The sequence below is a fragment of the Rhineura floridana genome, chromosome 5 (assembly GCF_030035675.1).
Source record: "Rhineura floridana isolate rRhiFlo1 chromosome 5, rRhiFlo1.hap2, whole genome shotgun sequence".
NCBI classification, from domain to species: domain Eukaryota; kingdom Metazoa; phylum Chordata; class Lepidosauria; order Squamata; family Rhineuridae; genus Rhineura; species Rhineura floridana.
In genome coordinates this window covers 30,247,106-30,266,746 of record NC_084484.1, presented here as the reverse complement: position 1 = coordinate 30,266,746, position 19,641 = coordinate 30,247,106, and positions in this window count along the sequence as shown.

The following is a 19,641-nucleotide window of genomic DNA, read 5'->3' as shown; positions in this document are numbered from 1 at the left end:
ATGGGGGATTAATTAAAAGACTGCTATGAGTAAAACGTGTAATTAGAAGACTTACCCATGGGTTCTCAATTTAAAAAAAAAAACCACTGTAAAACTTAAGCCATTAATAGAAATAGTCATGAACAAATCAAAGTGGAAGACAATGATAGTAAAATAAATTATTAGGTGACCATCAAAGTGCTATAGGTTTTTAAACAGTTAAGAGCCATGGCACTGAAATGTACCTGGGTTCATGATGAGTCTGTGCTTTGGTCAAGATAGCATTTTTCCATCTCCCAAGGAGAGAAAATAGTATATCCCCAAGGTAAGGATATGATGACCTTGTATCCCATCCCTGATTTTTAAAAATCTTTTTGAAAGTTTTTATTTGCTCTCCTCAAAATCCCTCACGTTTTGCCCAAGCACAAACTTAAAAACAAACAAAAGAAGGTGGGGAAGTTTTCAAAGGGTGTCAGCACTCACGTAGAGATGCCTGAGGAATATGATCTTTGGACTTCCCGGAAGGAGTGCTGGCTGGTGATTGTCTCTGAGTGAGCTCTATCTCAGAGGAAGCTTATTTCTGTTAAAAGCCAGTCAAGAGGAATTTTTGACTGGCCTAAATGTTCTCCAAGATAAAAGGGGAACCGAAGAGATTATCCACGGAACTCTGTCGAGCTGTAGATTGCTAGATTTGATCAGGAATCCCCCTGAGATAAGAAGGCATTTCTAGCAGCGGAAGACAGAGTCTGGATTTCCAACAGGCTGTGCTGAAAGTAAGCGAGACGTTTTTTTTCTTTCTCTTTTAAAAACGTTTTTAACGAGCTAGCCTCCTTCTGTCTAAATCTTATCAACTAACTTAAATTACTATCGTAAAAGAGACTTGTTTACGAATCGGCAACTCAGAAACTTGGGTGAGTCCCACTTTTTTCGTATTATACAAAGCTAAGGAAGAAGGGAGCAATTCAAAGAACCTGCTTTATTTTTTATGACAAAAAGCTGGCTTAAAGCTGGAATTACAAAGATTAAACGGATAAGAGGCAACTTATTAGATAAGATGATTTGATTATTTGAAGGAAATATATCTGAGAATATTTCTTTTTATTTTTTTTTATTTTGGATTAAATTTTTTTTTGAACGAATCTGCTGTTCGTGTATCTTACTAACTGCTGGATGCTGAGAACTGGATTTGTTTTACATTCCTGAATGTGCTGGAGATAAGAACGGTGTTGGTTAAACAGGCCTGGAATATTAACTTTTTTGTTGCTGGGAGAAAAGAAACTGTTTGCCTCTACATTGGCTAATAATAGAAAAGGTTTTTTTTTTTTTCAAGAATGACAACTAGGAAAGCAGCCAAAGTTTTGGAGCGAAGAGTTTCAATTAATACACAGGAAGGGATGGACATGTTCCAGAAAATTATGGAGGGATTTAGTGATTTTAAACAAGAGTTGAAACAAGAGATGAAACAGGACAGACAGCAACTTAAAGATGAATTTTGCAATATGAAAAAGGATTTTAAAGATTTAAATGGTGTGGTTCTTTATATTAATTCACAATTGTCTCCTAAATTGATATTATTGGGTGATAGTGGCAGATTTGTGGGAGTTGAAATCACCATTCAGGGTACAAAAATTTTGATAGTGGGCATTTATGCTCCTAATGAAGATAAAACAAGGTTTTATACTGGACTTATGGAAAAATTATCAGAGTTTGCATATGATCATTGGTGTGTCATGGGTGATTGGAATGGGGTAATCTCACCAAAAATGGATAGACTTTCTGAGAAAAATATTAAAGAGACACAGGGCAAATTGCCGAAGATCTGTTTCGAATTGATGGAAAATTTAGAATTGGTGGATGCTTGGAGATATATAAATGACAATGCAAAGGAATTTACTTACTTTTCAGAAAGACATAAAACATTTTCGAGGATTGATATGATTTGGATGTCTAAACATTTAGTGAAAGATATTTCCAAGATGGATGTGTTACCAAAAACCTTTTCGGATCATAATCCAGTGATATTGACTTTAAAAAAAAAATCTTGGATTTAGATGGAGACTAAATGAATCTTTATTACAGAATGATAAAATAGTGCAGGAATGTAAGAAGAAATTAAAAGAGTTTTTTGAACACAATTTACATAAAGGAACAGATGAAAATATTGTTTGGGATACAAGTAAAGCATTTATGAGGGAATATTTTATTAAATGTAATTCTGAATTAAAAAAGAAGAAACAACAGAAAATGCAATTAATTTTGGAAGAAATAAAACAAAAAGAGGAAGAATTGAAAAAGAATCCAACTAAAGCTTCTACTGTAAATCAAATTAAAATGTTACAGAAACAAGTGTCAATGTTGACAGAGAAATTGAAAGGAAATTAAATTTTGCTAAACAAAGGACTTTTGAATTTGCAAATAAACCGGTGAAAGTGCTAGCATATAAATTAAGAAAAGAACAACAAAAAAATCTTATTTTAAAGATACAAGAAGGAGATGAGATGTTGACAGACAATTTAAAAATCCAAAGGGTTTTCCATCAATATTATTCAACTTTGTACAAGTGTCAGGAAATTCCCTCAGAAAAAATAGAAGAGTATATATCCAAACAGAATTTGCCTAAAATTACAGATCTTCAGAGACAAGCTATTAATGGTCCTATTACGTCAAGAGAAATATCTGAGGCTATCAGTAAAATTAAATTAGGAAAGGCGCCAGGACCGGATGGACTATCAGCAATGTATTACAAATGCTTGGAGGAGGAACTGTTACTACCTTTACAGTATACAATGAATTCTATTTTACAAGAGGGGAAGATACCGGATAGTTGGAAAAATGCCAATATAACATTAATACCTAAAGAGGAGCAGGATTTAACTAAAACAAAAAATTATCGGCCAATATCTTTACTGAATAATGACTATAAAATTTTTACAATGATTTTGGCTTAAAGAATGAAAATAATATTGTAACAATTTATTCAGGAAGATCAAGCGGGGTTTTTACCTAAAAGACAATTACGTGATAACGTCAGGAATGTTTTGAATGTGTTGGAATATCTAGAACAACGAAATGACATACAAGCTGCTTTGATTTTCTTGGATGCTGAGAAAGCATTTGATAATTTGAATTGGAAATTTATGTTTAAGGTTCTAGAGCAAATGGACTTTGGAGATAATTTTATAAAATGGATCAGATCGATTTATACATCACAGAAGGCACAGATAATTGTCAATGGGGATTTAATGGACTCATGTGAAATACAAAAGGGTACAAGACAGGGATTTCCATTGTCCCCCCTTCTATTTATTCTGGTTTTAGAAGTGCTGCTTAGAGACATAAGGCAAGACAAAAGGATTTCGGGAATAAAGATAAAAAAAGAGGAATATAAATTGAGAGCATTTGCTGATGACTTGATAATTGTATTAGAAAATCCCTTGGAAGGAATCAAAGTATTGATGGATAAACTAGAAGAATTTGGACCATTAGCAGGATTTAAGATCAACAATCAAAAAACGAAGATGTTGGTGAAAAATTTATCTTTAAGAGATCAAAAAGAGTTAATGGAGAAGATAGATTTTAAAATAGAAGAAAAGGTGAAATATTTAGGTATCATTATGACAAATAAAAATTCAAAGTTGTTTCATAATAATCATGAAAAACTATGGACAGAGATTAAGAAAGATTTGTTAAAATGGGATAAATTACAGTTGTCATTAATGGGTAGAATATCTGTAATAAAAATGAATGTATTGCCAAGAATGATGTTTCTATTTCAAACAATACCTGTCATATCCTCTGATCTACCTTTCAAACAATGGCAAAAAGATATTTCTAAATTTGTTTGGCAGAAAAACCAAGAGTTAAATTTAAATTATTACAAGACGCCAAAGAAAGAGGAGGGCTGGGATTACCAAATTTGAGACTTTATTTTGCTGCTTGTTGCTTAGTCTGGATAAAGGAATGGATTCTATTGAGGAATAAAAGATTATTGGATTTGGAGGGTCACAACCTGAAGTGGGGATGGCATGGATATCTATGGTATGATAAAGTAAAAGTTAATGTGGATTTTAATAATCATTTTATAAGACGTCCTTTGTTGAATATATGGAATAAATACAAAACAAGTTTTTTTTCGAAAATACCACTATGTGTTTCAAGTCAAGAAGCATTTTATAGAAGAGAAATGGCTGGAAAAGAGAAATGGTTAACTTACCAAGAACTATTAGAAAATGTGCATGGTGAATATATAATGAAAGAGAGAGAACAACTAATAAAGGAAGGATATAGTTCACAATGGTTTGCCTATTTACAATTGTTAGAAAGATTTAAAATGGACAAGAAAATGTATGGGTTTGAAATAAATAAATCTGATTTTGAAATAGGTTTGTGTACAAATGATGAATGCATAATTGCAAAAATGTATAATTTTTTATTAAAAATGGACATGGAAGAAGAACAAGTAAAAGAGTGTATGGTTAAGTGGGCAAAAAAATTGGTTATAATATACAAATGGATCAATGGGAAAATATGTGGAAAAAAGGTTTGAAATTTACATTATGCTATAATCTTAAAGAAAATTTTTATAAAATGATGTATCGTTGGTATATGACTCCAGAAAAGTTGTCAAAAATGTATAGTAATGTTTCTAATGTATGTTGGAAATGTAAACAACAAGAAGGATCTTTTTATCATATGTGGTGGTTGTGTAAACAGGCAAAATTATTTTGGGCACAGATAGGTAGGATGATGCAAAAAATCTTAAAGATAAATATTCAGTCAAAACCAGAATTTTTTTTATTGGGTTTTATGGATAAACAAAAGGAAAAGAAATATGGAAGAATAATATTATATATGATCACGGCAGCAAGATTATTATATGCACAAAAGTGGAAAATGGAATCGATACCAACAATGGAAGAATGGCTATTGAAATTAATGGACTTAGTTGAGATGGACAAATTGACATGTCTTATTAGAGAAAAAATGACAGATACATTTCTTAAGGAATGGAAGCCTCTTTTGGACTTTTTGTTGAAAGAAAAAAATGAAATGATGATAATGGGATTTGACGATTAATTAAGATAGACTTTGGAAAAAAGTGAATTTCGTATGTTTTAGGAGACAGGTTTGATATATATTATATACTTATAGCTGATCGGTAACAAATCGGAAGTCAAGTTTTTCTTTTTCTTTTATTTTTTTCTGTTGTATTGTTTTTGTTGTATTTGTATTTGTTTTTATAAAAAAATGAATAATAAAAAAATTATTATTAAAAAAAAAAAGGAATATGATCTTTGGAAATTCCTACACAAAATCACTGATTCCACGCTCCTTGGTCTAACATGCCAACTGGGACTTAGCTGCTCAGCAGAATTCACAGTTATCCAAATGGTGAGAACCAGTTCAAGCATATCAAGATTTCAATGCATATTTTGAGAGCAAATATACATGGAAAGAGGCAAATAAAACAGAATCTGTTCCAGCTGTATTCTTCGCCAGTAGCCGAGGGTCTAGTGGGGCAGTGGCACTCATCTGGAGAGACAGAGGAGGAGGGGAGAGGTGTCCGGGATCCTGGCATGGTGCAAATTCACTGGTGGAGCCAATCCTGCACTCCTGGAGGCACATTTACACCACACCGATGTTGCCACCACCTTGCCTCTCCCCTTCTATCTCCCAGTGAGCAGCAGTAACACAACAGACCAGAGGTCAGGTGAGCAGTGGTTGCACCACACCACCTAGTCTGCTACTGCTCTTCCCTGCCGCCCACCCCCTCCCTGAGGCTACTATTGCCCTGTGAGAAGGAACAAGGGAGCAAGGGATGAGACAGTTAAAGCAGATCTTCGATCCTGCTCCCGCTGGACTGCCCCCTCCCCTCAGGGACAGCAGAAAACAACTGCACTGAGAGCAGTTGTTCTGTTTTTGTATTGCTTGACTGGAAATGTATTAATGTATTTTCATTTTCCTTGAATGCTACCTTGGAAGGATTTGTATCCTTAAGGGCAGGACTTAAATAATTACAACAAATAATATAATAAACAGATATAAATTTTGAGAGAAACGACATAGATAAATAAATATTAAAACATGTATGTAAAATGTGTTTCGCCAGGATTTTTCAAATTAAAAATGGCAGATTAATACAGAACAAAATGAAATTACAGGTAAAAAAAATGTAAAAGTGAAACCGACCACAAATAAACAGATTCGTCCATTTCTATCCCTACCTGCTATCTAAAGTGGTGTCATATAGAATTTGACCGCTCCATTCTGCCTGATGGGAGGAATGGCTTGACTGTGGCATACTGATTGCACAGGCTTATCTGTTCCTGTTAATATCAAAGAACTAACATTCCAAAGGTAAAAGGGAAAGCTTTGAACAAAAGCAGTCCTTGAAACACTGTTTTCTCATTCTCCCCATCCACCCAAGCAATCCCCTGAGCCACAAAACAAGATAGAGTGGGAGTCTGAGCAAAGCAGCTTTGCAGAACATTGGCCTTAATTAACTACAGCTTGAAGAACAAATTAAAAAAAAAATACAGCTAAGGAAATGAATAGAAAATCTAGCAGCACTTTTAATCCAAAAAGTAGTTAGGGTTGCCTCTTGGACTTTTTTCTTTTCTTTACGTAACTCATGTGCAACTGAGCGGTGTCTGCTGAGTGAGTTGTTTCCCTGAAGAGCATTCCCCTATTGCTCTTCCAAGGTGTCTGTGAAGGAATTTGTGGTGGAAGAATCAGTGAAATGACACTTTCCCACACTTAGTTTCTTGGCCAGAAGATCAGGTAACATTTGCCCAAGAAAGAACCAGTCTGTTTCTCAGCCAGTTTGGTTCCTTCATGTATACGTCTGCAGTGTGGCAAAGGATTACACCATAGCAATTTTGCTCCTGTGTTGCTTCATGTATAGGTGAATCAGTGTCACAAGGGAACAATGTTAGCTGTAGAAAAGTCACCAAACACAAAGGCAGCTGCACAAGTTAGTATGACTCCCAATGCGTTTTGAAGGACTCTTCAGCAAGATCACACAATAAAAACTGCTTATTGGCACAAAATGTTGTGCGGCAGCATACCAAAGCAGTTTTTGTCAACAATCATTCAAATGCAATCAAATTCATACCAGCCTGTGCAGCTGTCCTTGTATCATGTGAGGGCGATGTTAATGTGGGAAGAAAACATATAATTGTTCCTGCCCAATGAGTACTTTCTTATGTCTCAAGGGGGGATGAGTGAATCTGCAAATTTTGCTTTCTCTCAGTTTCTCATTCTTATTCATTCATTTATTTATTATTTGATTTATATCCTGCCCTTCCTCCCAGCAGGAGCCCTTCCAAGTTTAAGTTCACTTCTCAACATTTCCACATCAGCCTGTGATGTTTTAAAGTCCCCATGAAAATGTATCAACATTTCAGTGTGAATTTGTCTTAAAATTTTGCCCAGTATACACATTTTGCAAGGTATATTTCCCCTAATATTTCTATTTTCCCTAATATAATGCATGCATCTATGTTATTCAGAGAAGTGTGAATTTAAAAACATGGCTGTGTTTTGGTTCACATATTGTTTTAGAAGATGAAAATTAGGTAGATTTGCCTTTAAATTCAAACTGAAACAAATTTCTCCTCCATCCCTCATCACAAGCTGCATGAGATACTACCACAGGCAACCAGCTCCTCTGCATTTGAGAGTAGATGTACAAATTGTCTCTTCACATTTTCACTGAACAGAAAACTCCAGCTGTTGTCACCTTCTCCAACCGCAGCAAAGCTGTGAAGTGAAAACTTGTGCCTAGTAAAATTTTGCTTTTGTGTGTGTGTACAAACAGAGGAGCTTTCAGGGTGAGGACTTCATAACTCTTAAGAGGGTTTATACTGAAGTATAGCCTAGCAGAGAAACCAGTTTCTAAAGCTGAGTCCAAAAGTCCACACATACATTTTTGTAGCCCCATTCACAGATCACAAATGAGGCGGCATTTTGGAAGTTATTTTTCAGGGGCAGGAGAAATCATTATAATCTTCAGAGGTTGAGAGACTTATTGGAAAAAGCAGCAGGAGAAGTTTTTTTCTCTCCTCGCCTTTCCTTTTTAAAATCTATATTTGCCACTGTCACTGTGTTACTTTGTGACTTAGCATCATTCCAGGGGCAATGTTGAGGAGAAATTGGGGGCCCTCACTACCCTGAAGCATCCCTGAAAAGCAAAGAAATGGTTATTCAATAAAACAATAACAGTAAGACTACCTTATAAACAATTTTTGCTGAAATTGTTCTGCCCCATGAAGCCTTCAATGTGGGGTTCCAAAGGGTTCAATTTTATCCCCGCTGAGTGGAGTCATCTGGAGTTTTGGAGTTTGTTGTCAGTAATATGCTGATGATACACAGCTCTACTCCTTTACATCTGCAGGTGTGGCAGTGGATGTGCTAAATCGATGCCTTCCCTCAGTAATGGACTGGACGAGAGCCAATAAATCCTTAAGCTTAATCCAGAGACAACTAATTCACTGTTGGTGGATGGTTCTGTAGACCAGATGGGTGGGGCATGGCCTGCTGTGGAGGGGTTACATTATCTCTGAAGGGGCAGGTACGCAACTTGGGGGTACTTCTGGATCTGTTACTGTTGCTTGAGGCTCAAGTGGTCTCCATGGTACAGCATGCCTTTCATCAGCTTCAACTAGTGGCCCAGCTGCACCCCCACCTGGACAAGGACCGCCTAACTTCAGAAATCTACACTCTGGTAATCCCTAAATTGGATTAGAGGAATGTGTTATAGATGGAGTTGCCTTTGAAGATTGTTTGGAAACTGCAGCCGGTGCAGAATTTGGCAGCTAGAAAGTTAACCAGGATAGGATGGTCAGAACATATAACACCTATTCTGGCATGACTGTACTGGCTGGCAGTTCCTGGGATCAATTCAGAGTGTTAGTTTTGACCTATAAAGCCTTATGTGGCTCAGGAACCCAATACCTCAATGCCTGCCTCTCCACACATGAACCAACCTGGACCCTGCGGTCTTCATTTGAGGTCCTTCTCCATGTGCCCCCTCCGAGGGAGGTGCAGATGGTGGCAACACAAGAACAGGTCTTTTCAGTGGTTGCTCCCCACTTGTGGAATGCTCTCCCCAAGGAGGTATACCTGCCATCATCATGATCTGTTTTTAGGTGTCAGGCAAAAACCTTCCTTTTTACCTGGGCTTTTGGCCCTTAATTTGAAGGGATTTAGGTATCAATGGCCTCTTTTAATGTAACTGTTCTTTTGAGACCTGTCTTTATTTGTACTGATCTGTTCTTAGTTTGTATTGTGTTTGTTGTTTTAGTGGCTTTGTTTGCTGTACTTGGTTCTAATTTTATTGTTGTAAGTCACTTTGGGTTGCTTTGCCAGGACAGCGACATCATCATCATCTAGTTGTAAGAAAACTTTGATTATTAAGAATATCTATATGAACATTTGGAATTCAAACCACCACTTCTAACTGGCTATGAAAGATGTGTGTCATACAAGTGAAGATCTATGTTTGCTAATCAGATACTCTCACACAAGCAGGGACATGGTTTTAATAGTTGGCTCTGCAGCCTCATCCCACTGACTAATGCTATATAATACAACAAATCCAGCCAGTATAGTTCACAAAAGAAGATGGAGACAATCAATCAATGAGCGAACATACAAATCATTCATGTACACATCCCTTGGACTTACAAAGCTTCCAACATGAAAGAACATAAGAAGAGCTCTCCTGGATCAGGCCAAATGCTATAGTCCACACAGTGGTCAACCAGATGCCTATGGGAAGCCCACAAGTAGGAAAGAAGCAGGAATACTGGAAAGTCATTGGGATCTGTTGACCATATTGTAATTAAAGAACATCACACTTTAATCCTAAACCGGTTAACAGCAGTAAAAAATCATGGTTGCATCTAAATGGCATGCTATTGCAATTTACAATCTTAAATTAGCAAAATCTGGAAGATTTCTGAGATAGCCAAATTTACCGGTGCCAAAGAAGAGAGATTAAAAATAGAGCTTTGAACAATGTGGATCATCTTTTAGAAGTTACTGAAAACAAGAAAGATATAAACAAATGCATATGTTCTGTTTTTATAGTGTTCTGTACAAATGCTTGCTTCTTCTTGGATTAGGTTTTTTGCCTATTAGTGAATAACTATTTAGCCTCTCTTCTCATCAGCAATATTGCAATGAGATTACTATATTTCCCCTTGACTGTTGGTTAATAATTCTCTCTCTCTCTCTCTCTCTCTCTCACACACACACACACACACACCATAATGCATTATATCAAGCCCTCTCCCAGACTCTACATTCCCCTTCCAAGCTGTTCCCATGAAAGTGTATGAAAGCTGAGCTATGCTGTTTACTGAGTAATGCAGTGCTGGGAACTCATCCAAATTTGCGAGTATTCTTTCATGATCAGCACTTCAGAACTAGATAGATAACAGATCAGATTTTCAAGGCATAGAAACACTGAGCTGTGCTTCTCTATGATGCTTTGAATGCTGGGGGTGGTGGGGGGGCAGGAAGTGGTACCAAAGGATAATGAACCCTTAGGAAATAGGACCACATATTGTTCTCTCTGTAAAAATTAGTTTATTTGGCTCCATTTGTTCTTCAGAATTGCTCTTCACAACAGGCAACAAATTCTGATAGGGCTCTGGTGTAATAATGATTTCTGCTTATGTATGCAACTGAAAGTTTGTAGACAAAGATACAATGTAGAGTAGTGTTGTCTGGGATTTCTTTTTATTTTTTTCAAACCCTGTGATAGTAATTTAAGGGCATCATATTACTTATCCACAGAAATCCGTTGTTGTTGCGTGTCTTTAAAAAAGCTTCCCTGGGCTCACTGGCTTTCTCACTCAGAAATCTGAAGCATATTTGAAAAGAAGCAGTCAGACAATTTGTCTTCACAGGAGGAGTGCGTTGCAGAAGCATTTTGGAAAAGAGGGGATCTTGGGGAACAGCTGAATATAAATGGGGTTGGATATCAGACACGGTGTTAGAAATCGCTTTCTGGTCCTGTTTATGTTCTGCCATTCCAGAAACATACAGTGTGGGATGATGAGTGTCAGCTAATAAACATAACAGCTCCGTGAGGGAGTCATGAATTGATGGCACAAACAGCTGTTAAGTATATCCCTGTACCAAGAAATCCCACAAGAACAGAAAGTGCCCAGATGTTAAACATAAGGCAATTTTTTAACAGGAGTCCAATGAGGGTAGAGGAGTTGTTCCTTGTAGTGTTCGTTTTAGGACCACATGTGATTATTCTTCAGTTTATTCTCTGGTAGAGTCACCAGTTCTACACACTTGAGTGACTACAGACAGAACAAGATGTTTTATGGAAGATACATGGTTGCCACCTGAACTGCAGACCTGCCTTTCCTTCCCTCCTCCTCTTCCAGAATTCTTTGGGGGAAGGCAGAATATTATCGTTGCTATGTTGCAAATGGAAGGGCTGAGATGGAGAGAACAGTGTCTTGCCTAAACGTTTCCAGTCACTGGCTGAGCTGAAAACTAAACCAGGAATTTCATAGTTCATACTCTTAGTTTCAACACTGCTGTACTCAAAATGGGGGGGGGGAGTATTAGAACTGTGCCAATAATAATTTAGTTGTAACCTACTTTTCCCTCCCCTCCTTTTTTTTTGCAATTTAATCTTGAACATATGCATCAACATGCATTTAAAATGTGCTATGTGAATGTTGGCATTCCCAAGTGAAATCTACCCATGCTTGAAATGCTACATCAAGACTGGCACAACAAGCCACAATTCATATCTGTTATCATGTGTTAAGGGCCATCCATCTTCTCTAGTTTTCCATTCATGGCTTTTGAAACTCTGTGCTAACCCACAGTGTTTGCCCTAAGTATTTGGAGTTGCATGACAATGTTGGCCTTCTCCACCTCCATCCCAGTTAGTCATGTTAAACAATACCCTTCTGTTAAGCTGAGCACACATGAGCCTACATCAATAAGCTTCATAAACCCAACTCTTTCAAAAGCTTTTTTTTAACCTTTCTGCTGTTCTTTTGGGAAAGAGGGTCATTTCAAGATTACAGCTCACTATGAATAAGGTAGGAGAAAATGCTTACTTGTTTCTTCAAGATGTAATTCCATTAGTAAAGTTCACAGAAAGAAAATGACTACCAGAGGACTGAGATTGCCGCAAACGTTGCTATTAGAGATGATTGGAAATATGTGGACTATGCTTCATTTCAGAAATAAAGACAGAGAATATCTTCTTCTGAAAAGGTTGATCTGTTATTTCAGGAATGGCCAAATGCCGTATTTTCAGGGACCACTTTATTCTCTAGAGAGTCTAGGCACTTGTTCTGGGATTAGGCAATCCTTCTCTCTCCCCACATGGATTGTCAGGTTCTATGATAAAATTGGCACTGCATAGCAGTAAAGGTATCACAGGGACAGAGCACATGGACTCAGATGTGATGAGGTCATCAGCTAGGGAGAAAAGGCTGAGAAAAGAATGTGCTTACTAAAGATCTAACCAAGTGGAAGATCAAAAACTATCCTATTTAAATCTAAACCTCACATCAGCACACTAGTAATATGATAAAATGCATATGTGTTTTGTATCCTCAATCCCTTTGGCAAATGGAAGTGCTCCTTCTGTTTATGGGAGGTCTTGTGACCCAGTGGATCCCACTGGTGGAAGGGGATAGGCAACTTTCACGGATTACCCATTTCCCCTGACTCAGCCACCCACTGTTCCAGATGGACCCCCTGCCCTGTACAGCATGCCAGTAGTAAATAGATTATAACCAGCAGCTACAGGGGACAGGGGAAATTGGAAAACGTCATCTCTTCCCCTTCTAAAAATGGGAGCATATTGTGAGCAGAACTCCAATCATGGGATGTTTCCACTGGATCCATACCAGTGTATTTCTTAAAATGGAACTGCAAGCAACACATAGAATCAGTAAGCAATGTTTTTACAATGGAATTTGTAAGCAATTTTTTTACTACATCCTCACCCTGTGGACCTCCTGAAGAACAGGAATTCAAGTGTGCTTATGCTGCAACAAAGATTTCTAAGAACACTTGAGGACAGCAGAAGCAGCTGACACTGCTTCCACCCTAGACAGACTCTGTTTTTGTTTTTCCCAGTGGCAATGCTACTGCTGACACCTCTGCCACTCATACTAACCCTGCACTAGCTCTGCTAGCACCCATCAGACTGTGACCATTTTTGCCATGGCTTGTGGGCCACTAAAGAAGGCTTGGCAGGCTGGATCCAGCCCATGGACCAGCACTTCTCCCCCCCCCCCATTTTAGATTCTACCTGCTGTTAAAAAAATCACATGCGTTTCTGTGAAGAAATATTGCTTACGTGCTGGGAAAAGCACATATAATGAACAAGGAATAAAAAGGATTCAAATCGCAAAAACCTCTTCTTCCAGAGCAATCTTATTGAAATCAATTGGACTGCTTTGGAACTACTTTGGAGTAAACGGTTCACAGATAACAGCTCTTGGGAATAAATGAATGCTGGATTCAAATCTGCTATGCTGTTATTTTGTCCACAAAGTTCACCTTCAGAAATCAGACTCATAATGATATGGAAGCATATAGAAGCATCCTCTGCTGTTACTTAGGAGTAAATTGTGCAGTAAGGAGTGCCTGAAAGAATAAGGCACTTGTGGCATTTTATGCAACCCCTCCATGTAGATGGTGCCACCATTGCTGCTTCCATTATCCTCACAGTCTGCCTTATGGACTATACTGATCACCACAAGAAATTCACAGTTGTCCTGTGGCTTCAATACATAAATTGTGTTGAATTAACACATCCAAGACTCAGCACAAGCACCGTATAGACAAGCCCACGAAACACATACACTGCAATTCATAGAACTGGTTTTTTATTATTATTATTAATACTGACTTTTATTTAAGGTATTTATTTATTTGAGTTATTTACAGTATATACTGATTAATCATTAACATTTCTGAGCTGTGTTTCCTGGTTTTTATAAAGCTTTGACCGACACTGTGATCAGGAAGCAAGACTAATGGGGAAAGATCATAGCTCAGTGGTAGAACATCTGCTTTGCATGCAGAAGGTCCCAGGATCAATCCCCAGCTTCCCCAGGTCAGTCTGGGAGCATAACCTGTACAAAATCCTGGAGGGCTGCTGCCAATCAGTGTAGACAATACTGAGCTAGATGGGCCAATGTTCTAATTCAGTATAAGGCAGCTTCCTACGTAATAACAATAATAATAGGAACATAGGAAGATGTCCTATACCAAGTCACACTATTGGCCCATCTAGCTGAGTACTGCCTACACTGACAGGCAGTTGTTCTTCAGAATTTCAGACAGGAGTCCCTCCCAGGCCTACCTAGGGATGCTGGGGACCTCCTAAATACAAACTTAAGAGTACATAACTGATTAATCAAATGCCAGATAAACTCTTTCATCCACTAATTTCACCAGTGATTGATTGGAAGTCACTACTCTGTGTGACACAGAGCAAAAAATAATAATCCAGATGTACAGTTCAGCAACAGAATAGAAGCTGGAGAATATTATGAAGTTGCTAAATCCTATAATGTAGAGATTTCAGAGAGCAAAAAAGAGCAAGAGATTCCAGATATGTTATGGTTAGGCCATACAAACAGTTCTAAAAAGGAATCCTCTAGAAAGGGATGCAGCTGTAGACTAGTTTAGGTGATTCTTTTGTTTTAAGGTGTGAATAGGAAAAAGCAACACCCAATGCAGGTGTTTGGTTTTGCTTTATAGATTCTAGCATTGTACAGAGTTCCACTCATCCAACGGGACTTCCCTTTCCTCTCCTTTTCCCTCAAAATCTTCTCCAGTGAGTCCTCCAACCTTTTGCAGCACATTTTGAAGATACATGGGGGGCTGCAGGGGGAGGAAAGGAAGGGAGGTTCCATCATACAAGTGGAAGTCTGTTGTGCTAGTAGAACTGCAGTGTTGGATACAATGCTGTATTTATTTATTTATTGCACGTAATTTTTATTATGCAAAACAAGGATGGGGAACTTATGACCCTCCGGATATTGTTGGACAGTTCCTATCATCCCTGACCACTGACCATGCTGGCTGGTGCTGATGGAAGGTGAAATCCAATAACTGCCGGCGGGCCACAGATTCCCCATCCCTGCTCTGTAAGAAGAGAATTAGCAATTCTAAGACTACTGAATCATGAAATCAGAGAAAGCATTTCAATAGGTTTGTTCTGATGATCTTTTATATTACTGAATAAATGAACTGCAATCATATTAGATCAGCCTTTCCCAACCTTTGGTCCCCAGATGTTGCTGAACAACAGTTCCCATAATTCCTGACCATTGGCTATGCTGGCTGTAGCTAATGGGAGTTGTAGCCCAGCAACATCTGGGGACCCAAAGGGTAGGAAAGGCTGATGTAATATGAATTACTTTAGTCTACCATTTTCCTCTCTTCCTTATCTGTTTATATGTTAGTTCCTGTCTAGCTGTAATGAAAACATATGCTATAAACTGCTGTGGCTTATTTTTAACCACTCCCTCTGATATATTAGATGGTTGAAAGGTAGCCTGCTTGAAGTAATATCACTGATCACCTTACCGATTTCCTTTCAGTGATGCCATTGGCACACTTTCAGCCCAGTCTTGTACATGTCTACTAAAATGTATGTTCCACAGAGCTGAATGAAGCTTATATCCAGGTAAGGGGTTATAAGATTGCAGCCTTGATGTCTCATGTAGAAAATATTTTTTTAAAATATCTTGAGTAATTTCACAATTCACACATGCAGATGTTGACATGGGTGGCCCCTAGTTGAGATACATTAGCTTGGGGCCAACTTTGATTGGTTATATTATGCGGTCACACATTATGTCCACTGTTTTTGGCATGGGACAGGCTCTACCAACAGGAGAAAGCCAAGGTGTTATGTTTCTCTATAGCAAAGACAGCAACTGGCGCCTTCAAAACTGCATCTGGTCACAGGAACTGGATTAAGATTTATCCATCAGATCATTCAAGTAAGGCAGCCAGTTTTCAGATTAAATACGATTGTTCTTTGTGATATATTCTGCAATAACTACATACACCTTTTCTTTAAAAAACACAGAGAGAGAAAATGAGAGAGAGAGAGAGAGAGAGATGCTTTCACTAATACTGAAAGCACCTGAAGCCATTAGAGTTGTCAGTTCTAGAAAGAAAAACAATTAGTATGCTTTGGAGAAGAGCTTTGCAGATACCATGGACTGCAAAAAAGACAAATAATTGGGTGTCAGAACAAATCAAACCAGAACTATCGCTAGACACTAAAATGATGAAACTGAGGTTATCATACTTTGGACACATAATGAGAAGACATGATTCATTAGAAAAGATAATAATGCTTGGAAAAACAGAAGGGAGTAGAAAAAGAGGAAGGCCAAACAAGAGATGGATTGATTCCATAGAGGAAGCCACAGATCTGAAGTTACAAGATCTGAACAGGGTGGTTCATGACAGATGTTCTTGGAGGTCACTGATTCATAGGGTCTCCATAAGTCGTAGTCGACTTGGAGGCACATAACAACAACAACATGCTTTGTGGAGAAACTAATGGGGTCAAGGGGCAGTGGCAGAAGGCTCAAGTGAAATTGTTGTTGTTAGTTGCTTTGTAAAAAAGTCTCAAAGGAACTTAACAAGATAAAATACAAACAAGTAAAATAAAGGCCAAATCTAGATTTCAACTGTGTCACCATCACAAAAGAACTACAAGTGCCCAAGCTGGTGAGCCAAGCCTACACCACAAGCCACAAATATTGCAGCTTACTGGGACCAGGAGTTGAGATTATATCTTGCCTCCACTAGCTCCTGGCCCCTTTCCAAGCCCAGTGCAAAATGCTGGTGCTGATCATCTTTACAGCACTGTACAGTTTGGGGCCCAGGTTCTTACTAGATAAGGGATTGTCATCATGGTGCCCTCCAGATGTTGTTGGACACCCACTCCCATCAGCTGCAACCAGTATAACCAATAATCAGAGATGATGGGCATCCAACAACATCTAGTAAGCTGCGTATTGGCAACCCTTGTGTTAGACCACCTTCACCCTCACTAGCCTCCCAATCACTAGAATTGTCATCAGGGGCTATCCTCTCAGTGCCCCACTTTGTGAATCAAGGTGTGTGGTTACCAGGGACAGGAGACAACATTTTCAGTTGTGGTACCCCACCTCCAGAATGCTTTTACTGGGAGGATTTCCTGGAGTCAACTTTGATGTCATTTTGGCATCATATAAAAATCCTTTCACTTTTCAAGCTTACTGTATTTTAGCTATCATGTTTTACATGATGTTTTACTATGGTGTGTTATTGGTTGGTTGTATAGGTAACGGTGATGTTTTTATCTGTTTGCTGTAAACTGCCCTGGCAGCTTATATGTCAGCCTTCCTTACTATGGTAACCTCTAGATGTTTGAACTAAAGCTCCCATCATAGAATCATAGAATAGTAAAGTTGGAAGGGGTCTATAAGGCCATCAAGTCCAACCCCCAGCTCAATGCAGGAATCCAAATCAAAGCATTCCCGACAGATGGCTGTCCAGCTGCCTCTTGAATGCCTCCAGTGTCAGAGAGCCCACTACCTCTCTACGTAATTGATTCCATTGTCGTATGGCTCTAACAGTTAGGAGGTTTTTCCTGATGTCCAGTCGAAATCTGGCTTCCAGCAACTTGAGTCCATTATTCCGTGTTCTGCACTCTGGGACAACCGAGAGGAGATCCCGGCCCTCGTCTTTGTGATAACCTTTCATGTACTTGAAGAGTGCTATCATATCTCCCCTCAGTCTGCTCTTCTCCAGGCTAAATATGCCCAGTTCTTTCAGTCTCTCCTCATAGGGCTTTGTTTCCATTTCCCTGATCATCCTTGTTGCCCTCCTCTGAACCTGTACCAGTTTGTCTGCATCCTTCTTGAAGTGCGGAGACCAGAACTGGACACAGTACTCAAGATGAGGCCTAACCAGTGCTGAATAGAGGGGAACTAATACTTCATGCGATTTGGAAACTATACTTCTGTTAATGCAGCCTAATATAGCATTTGCCTTTTTTGCAGCGACATCACACTGTTGGCTCATATTCACCTTGTGATCAATGACAATACCAAGATCCTTCTCACATGTCGTATTGCTGAACCAAGTATCCCCATATCTTATAACTGCATTTGGTTTCTTTTTCCTAAGTGTAGAACTTTGCATTGATCCCTGTTGAATTTAATTCTGTTCTTTTTAGCCCAGTGCTCCAGCCTATCAAGGTCCCTTTGAATTTTGTTTCTGTCTTCCACGGTATTAGTTATGCCCCCCAATTCTGTATCATCTGCAAATTTGATAAGCATGCTCTGTGCCTCCTCATCCAAGTCGTTAGTAAAAATGTTGAAGAGCACTGGGCCCAAGACTGAGCTCTGTGGTACCCCACTCGTTTCTTCCACCCAGTTTGAGAAGGAACCATTGATAAGCACTCGTTGAGTACAATTCTGGAGCCAACTGTGGATCCACCTGATAGTTATTATATCCAACCCACATTTAGCTAGCTTGCTAATCAGAATATTGTGGGGCACTTTGTCAAAAGCTTTGCTGAAGTCGAGATATATTATGTCCACAGCATCCCCACAGTCTACAAGGGTGGTTACCCGGTCAAAAAATAAGATAAGATTAGTTTGGCAGGATTTGTTCTTCATAAATCCATGTTGGCTCCTAGTAATCACTGCATTGCTTTCAAGGTGCTTACGGATTGACTACTTTATAATCTGCTCCAGAGTTTTTCCAGGGATTGATGTTAGGCTGACTGGTCTGTAGTTCCCCGGTTCCTCCTTTTTGCCCTTTCTGAAGATAGGGACAACATTAGCTCTCCTCCAGTCATCCGGCACTTCACCAGTCATCCATGATTTCGCGAAGATAATATACAGCTGTATAGTGCAAGAACACTCTCCCCTCCTGAGGCTTCCGGCAATTGGTTTTCAGAAACATACTGCCTCTGACTAGGGTGGCAGAGCACAGCCATCATGGCTAGTAGCCATTGATAGCCCTGTCCTCCATGAATTGGTCTAATCTTCTTTTAAAGCCATCCAAGCTGGTGGCCGTTACTGCATCTTGTAGGAGCAAATTCCATAGTTTAACTATGCGCTGAGTAAAGAAGTACTTCCTTTTGTCTGTCCTGAATCTTCCAACATTCAGCTTCTTTGAATGTCCACGAGTTCTAGTATTATGAGAGAGGGAGTAAAACTTTTCTCTATCCACTTTCTCAATGCCATGCATAATTTTATACACTTCTATCATGTCTCCTCTGACCTGCCTTTTCTCTAAACTAAAAAGCCCCAAATGCTGCAACTTTTCCTCATAAGGGAGTCGCTCCATCCCCTTGATCATTCTGGTTGCCCTCTTCTGAACTTTTTCCAACTCTATAATATCCTTTTTGAGGTGAGGCGACCAGAACTGTACACAGTATTCCAAATGCGGCCACACCATAGATTTATACAACAGCATTATGATAACGGCTGTTTTATTTTCAATACCTTTCCTAATGATCCCTAGCATGGAATTTGCCTTTTTCACAGCTGCCGCACACTGGGTCGACATTTTCATCGTGCTGTCCACTACAACCCCGAGGTCTCTCTCCTGGTCGGTCACCGCCAGTTCAGACCC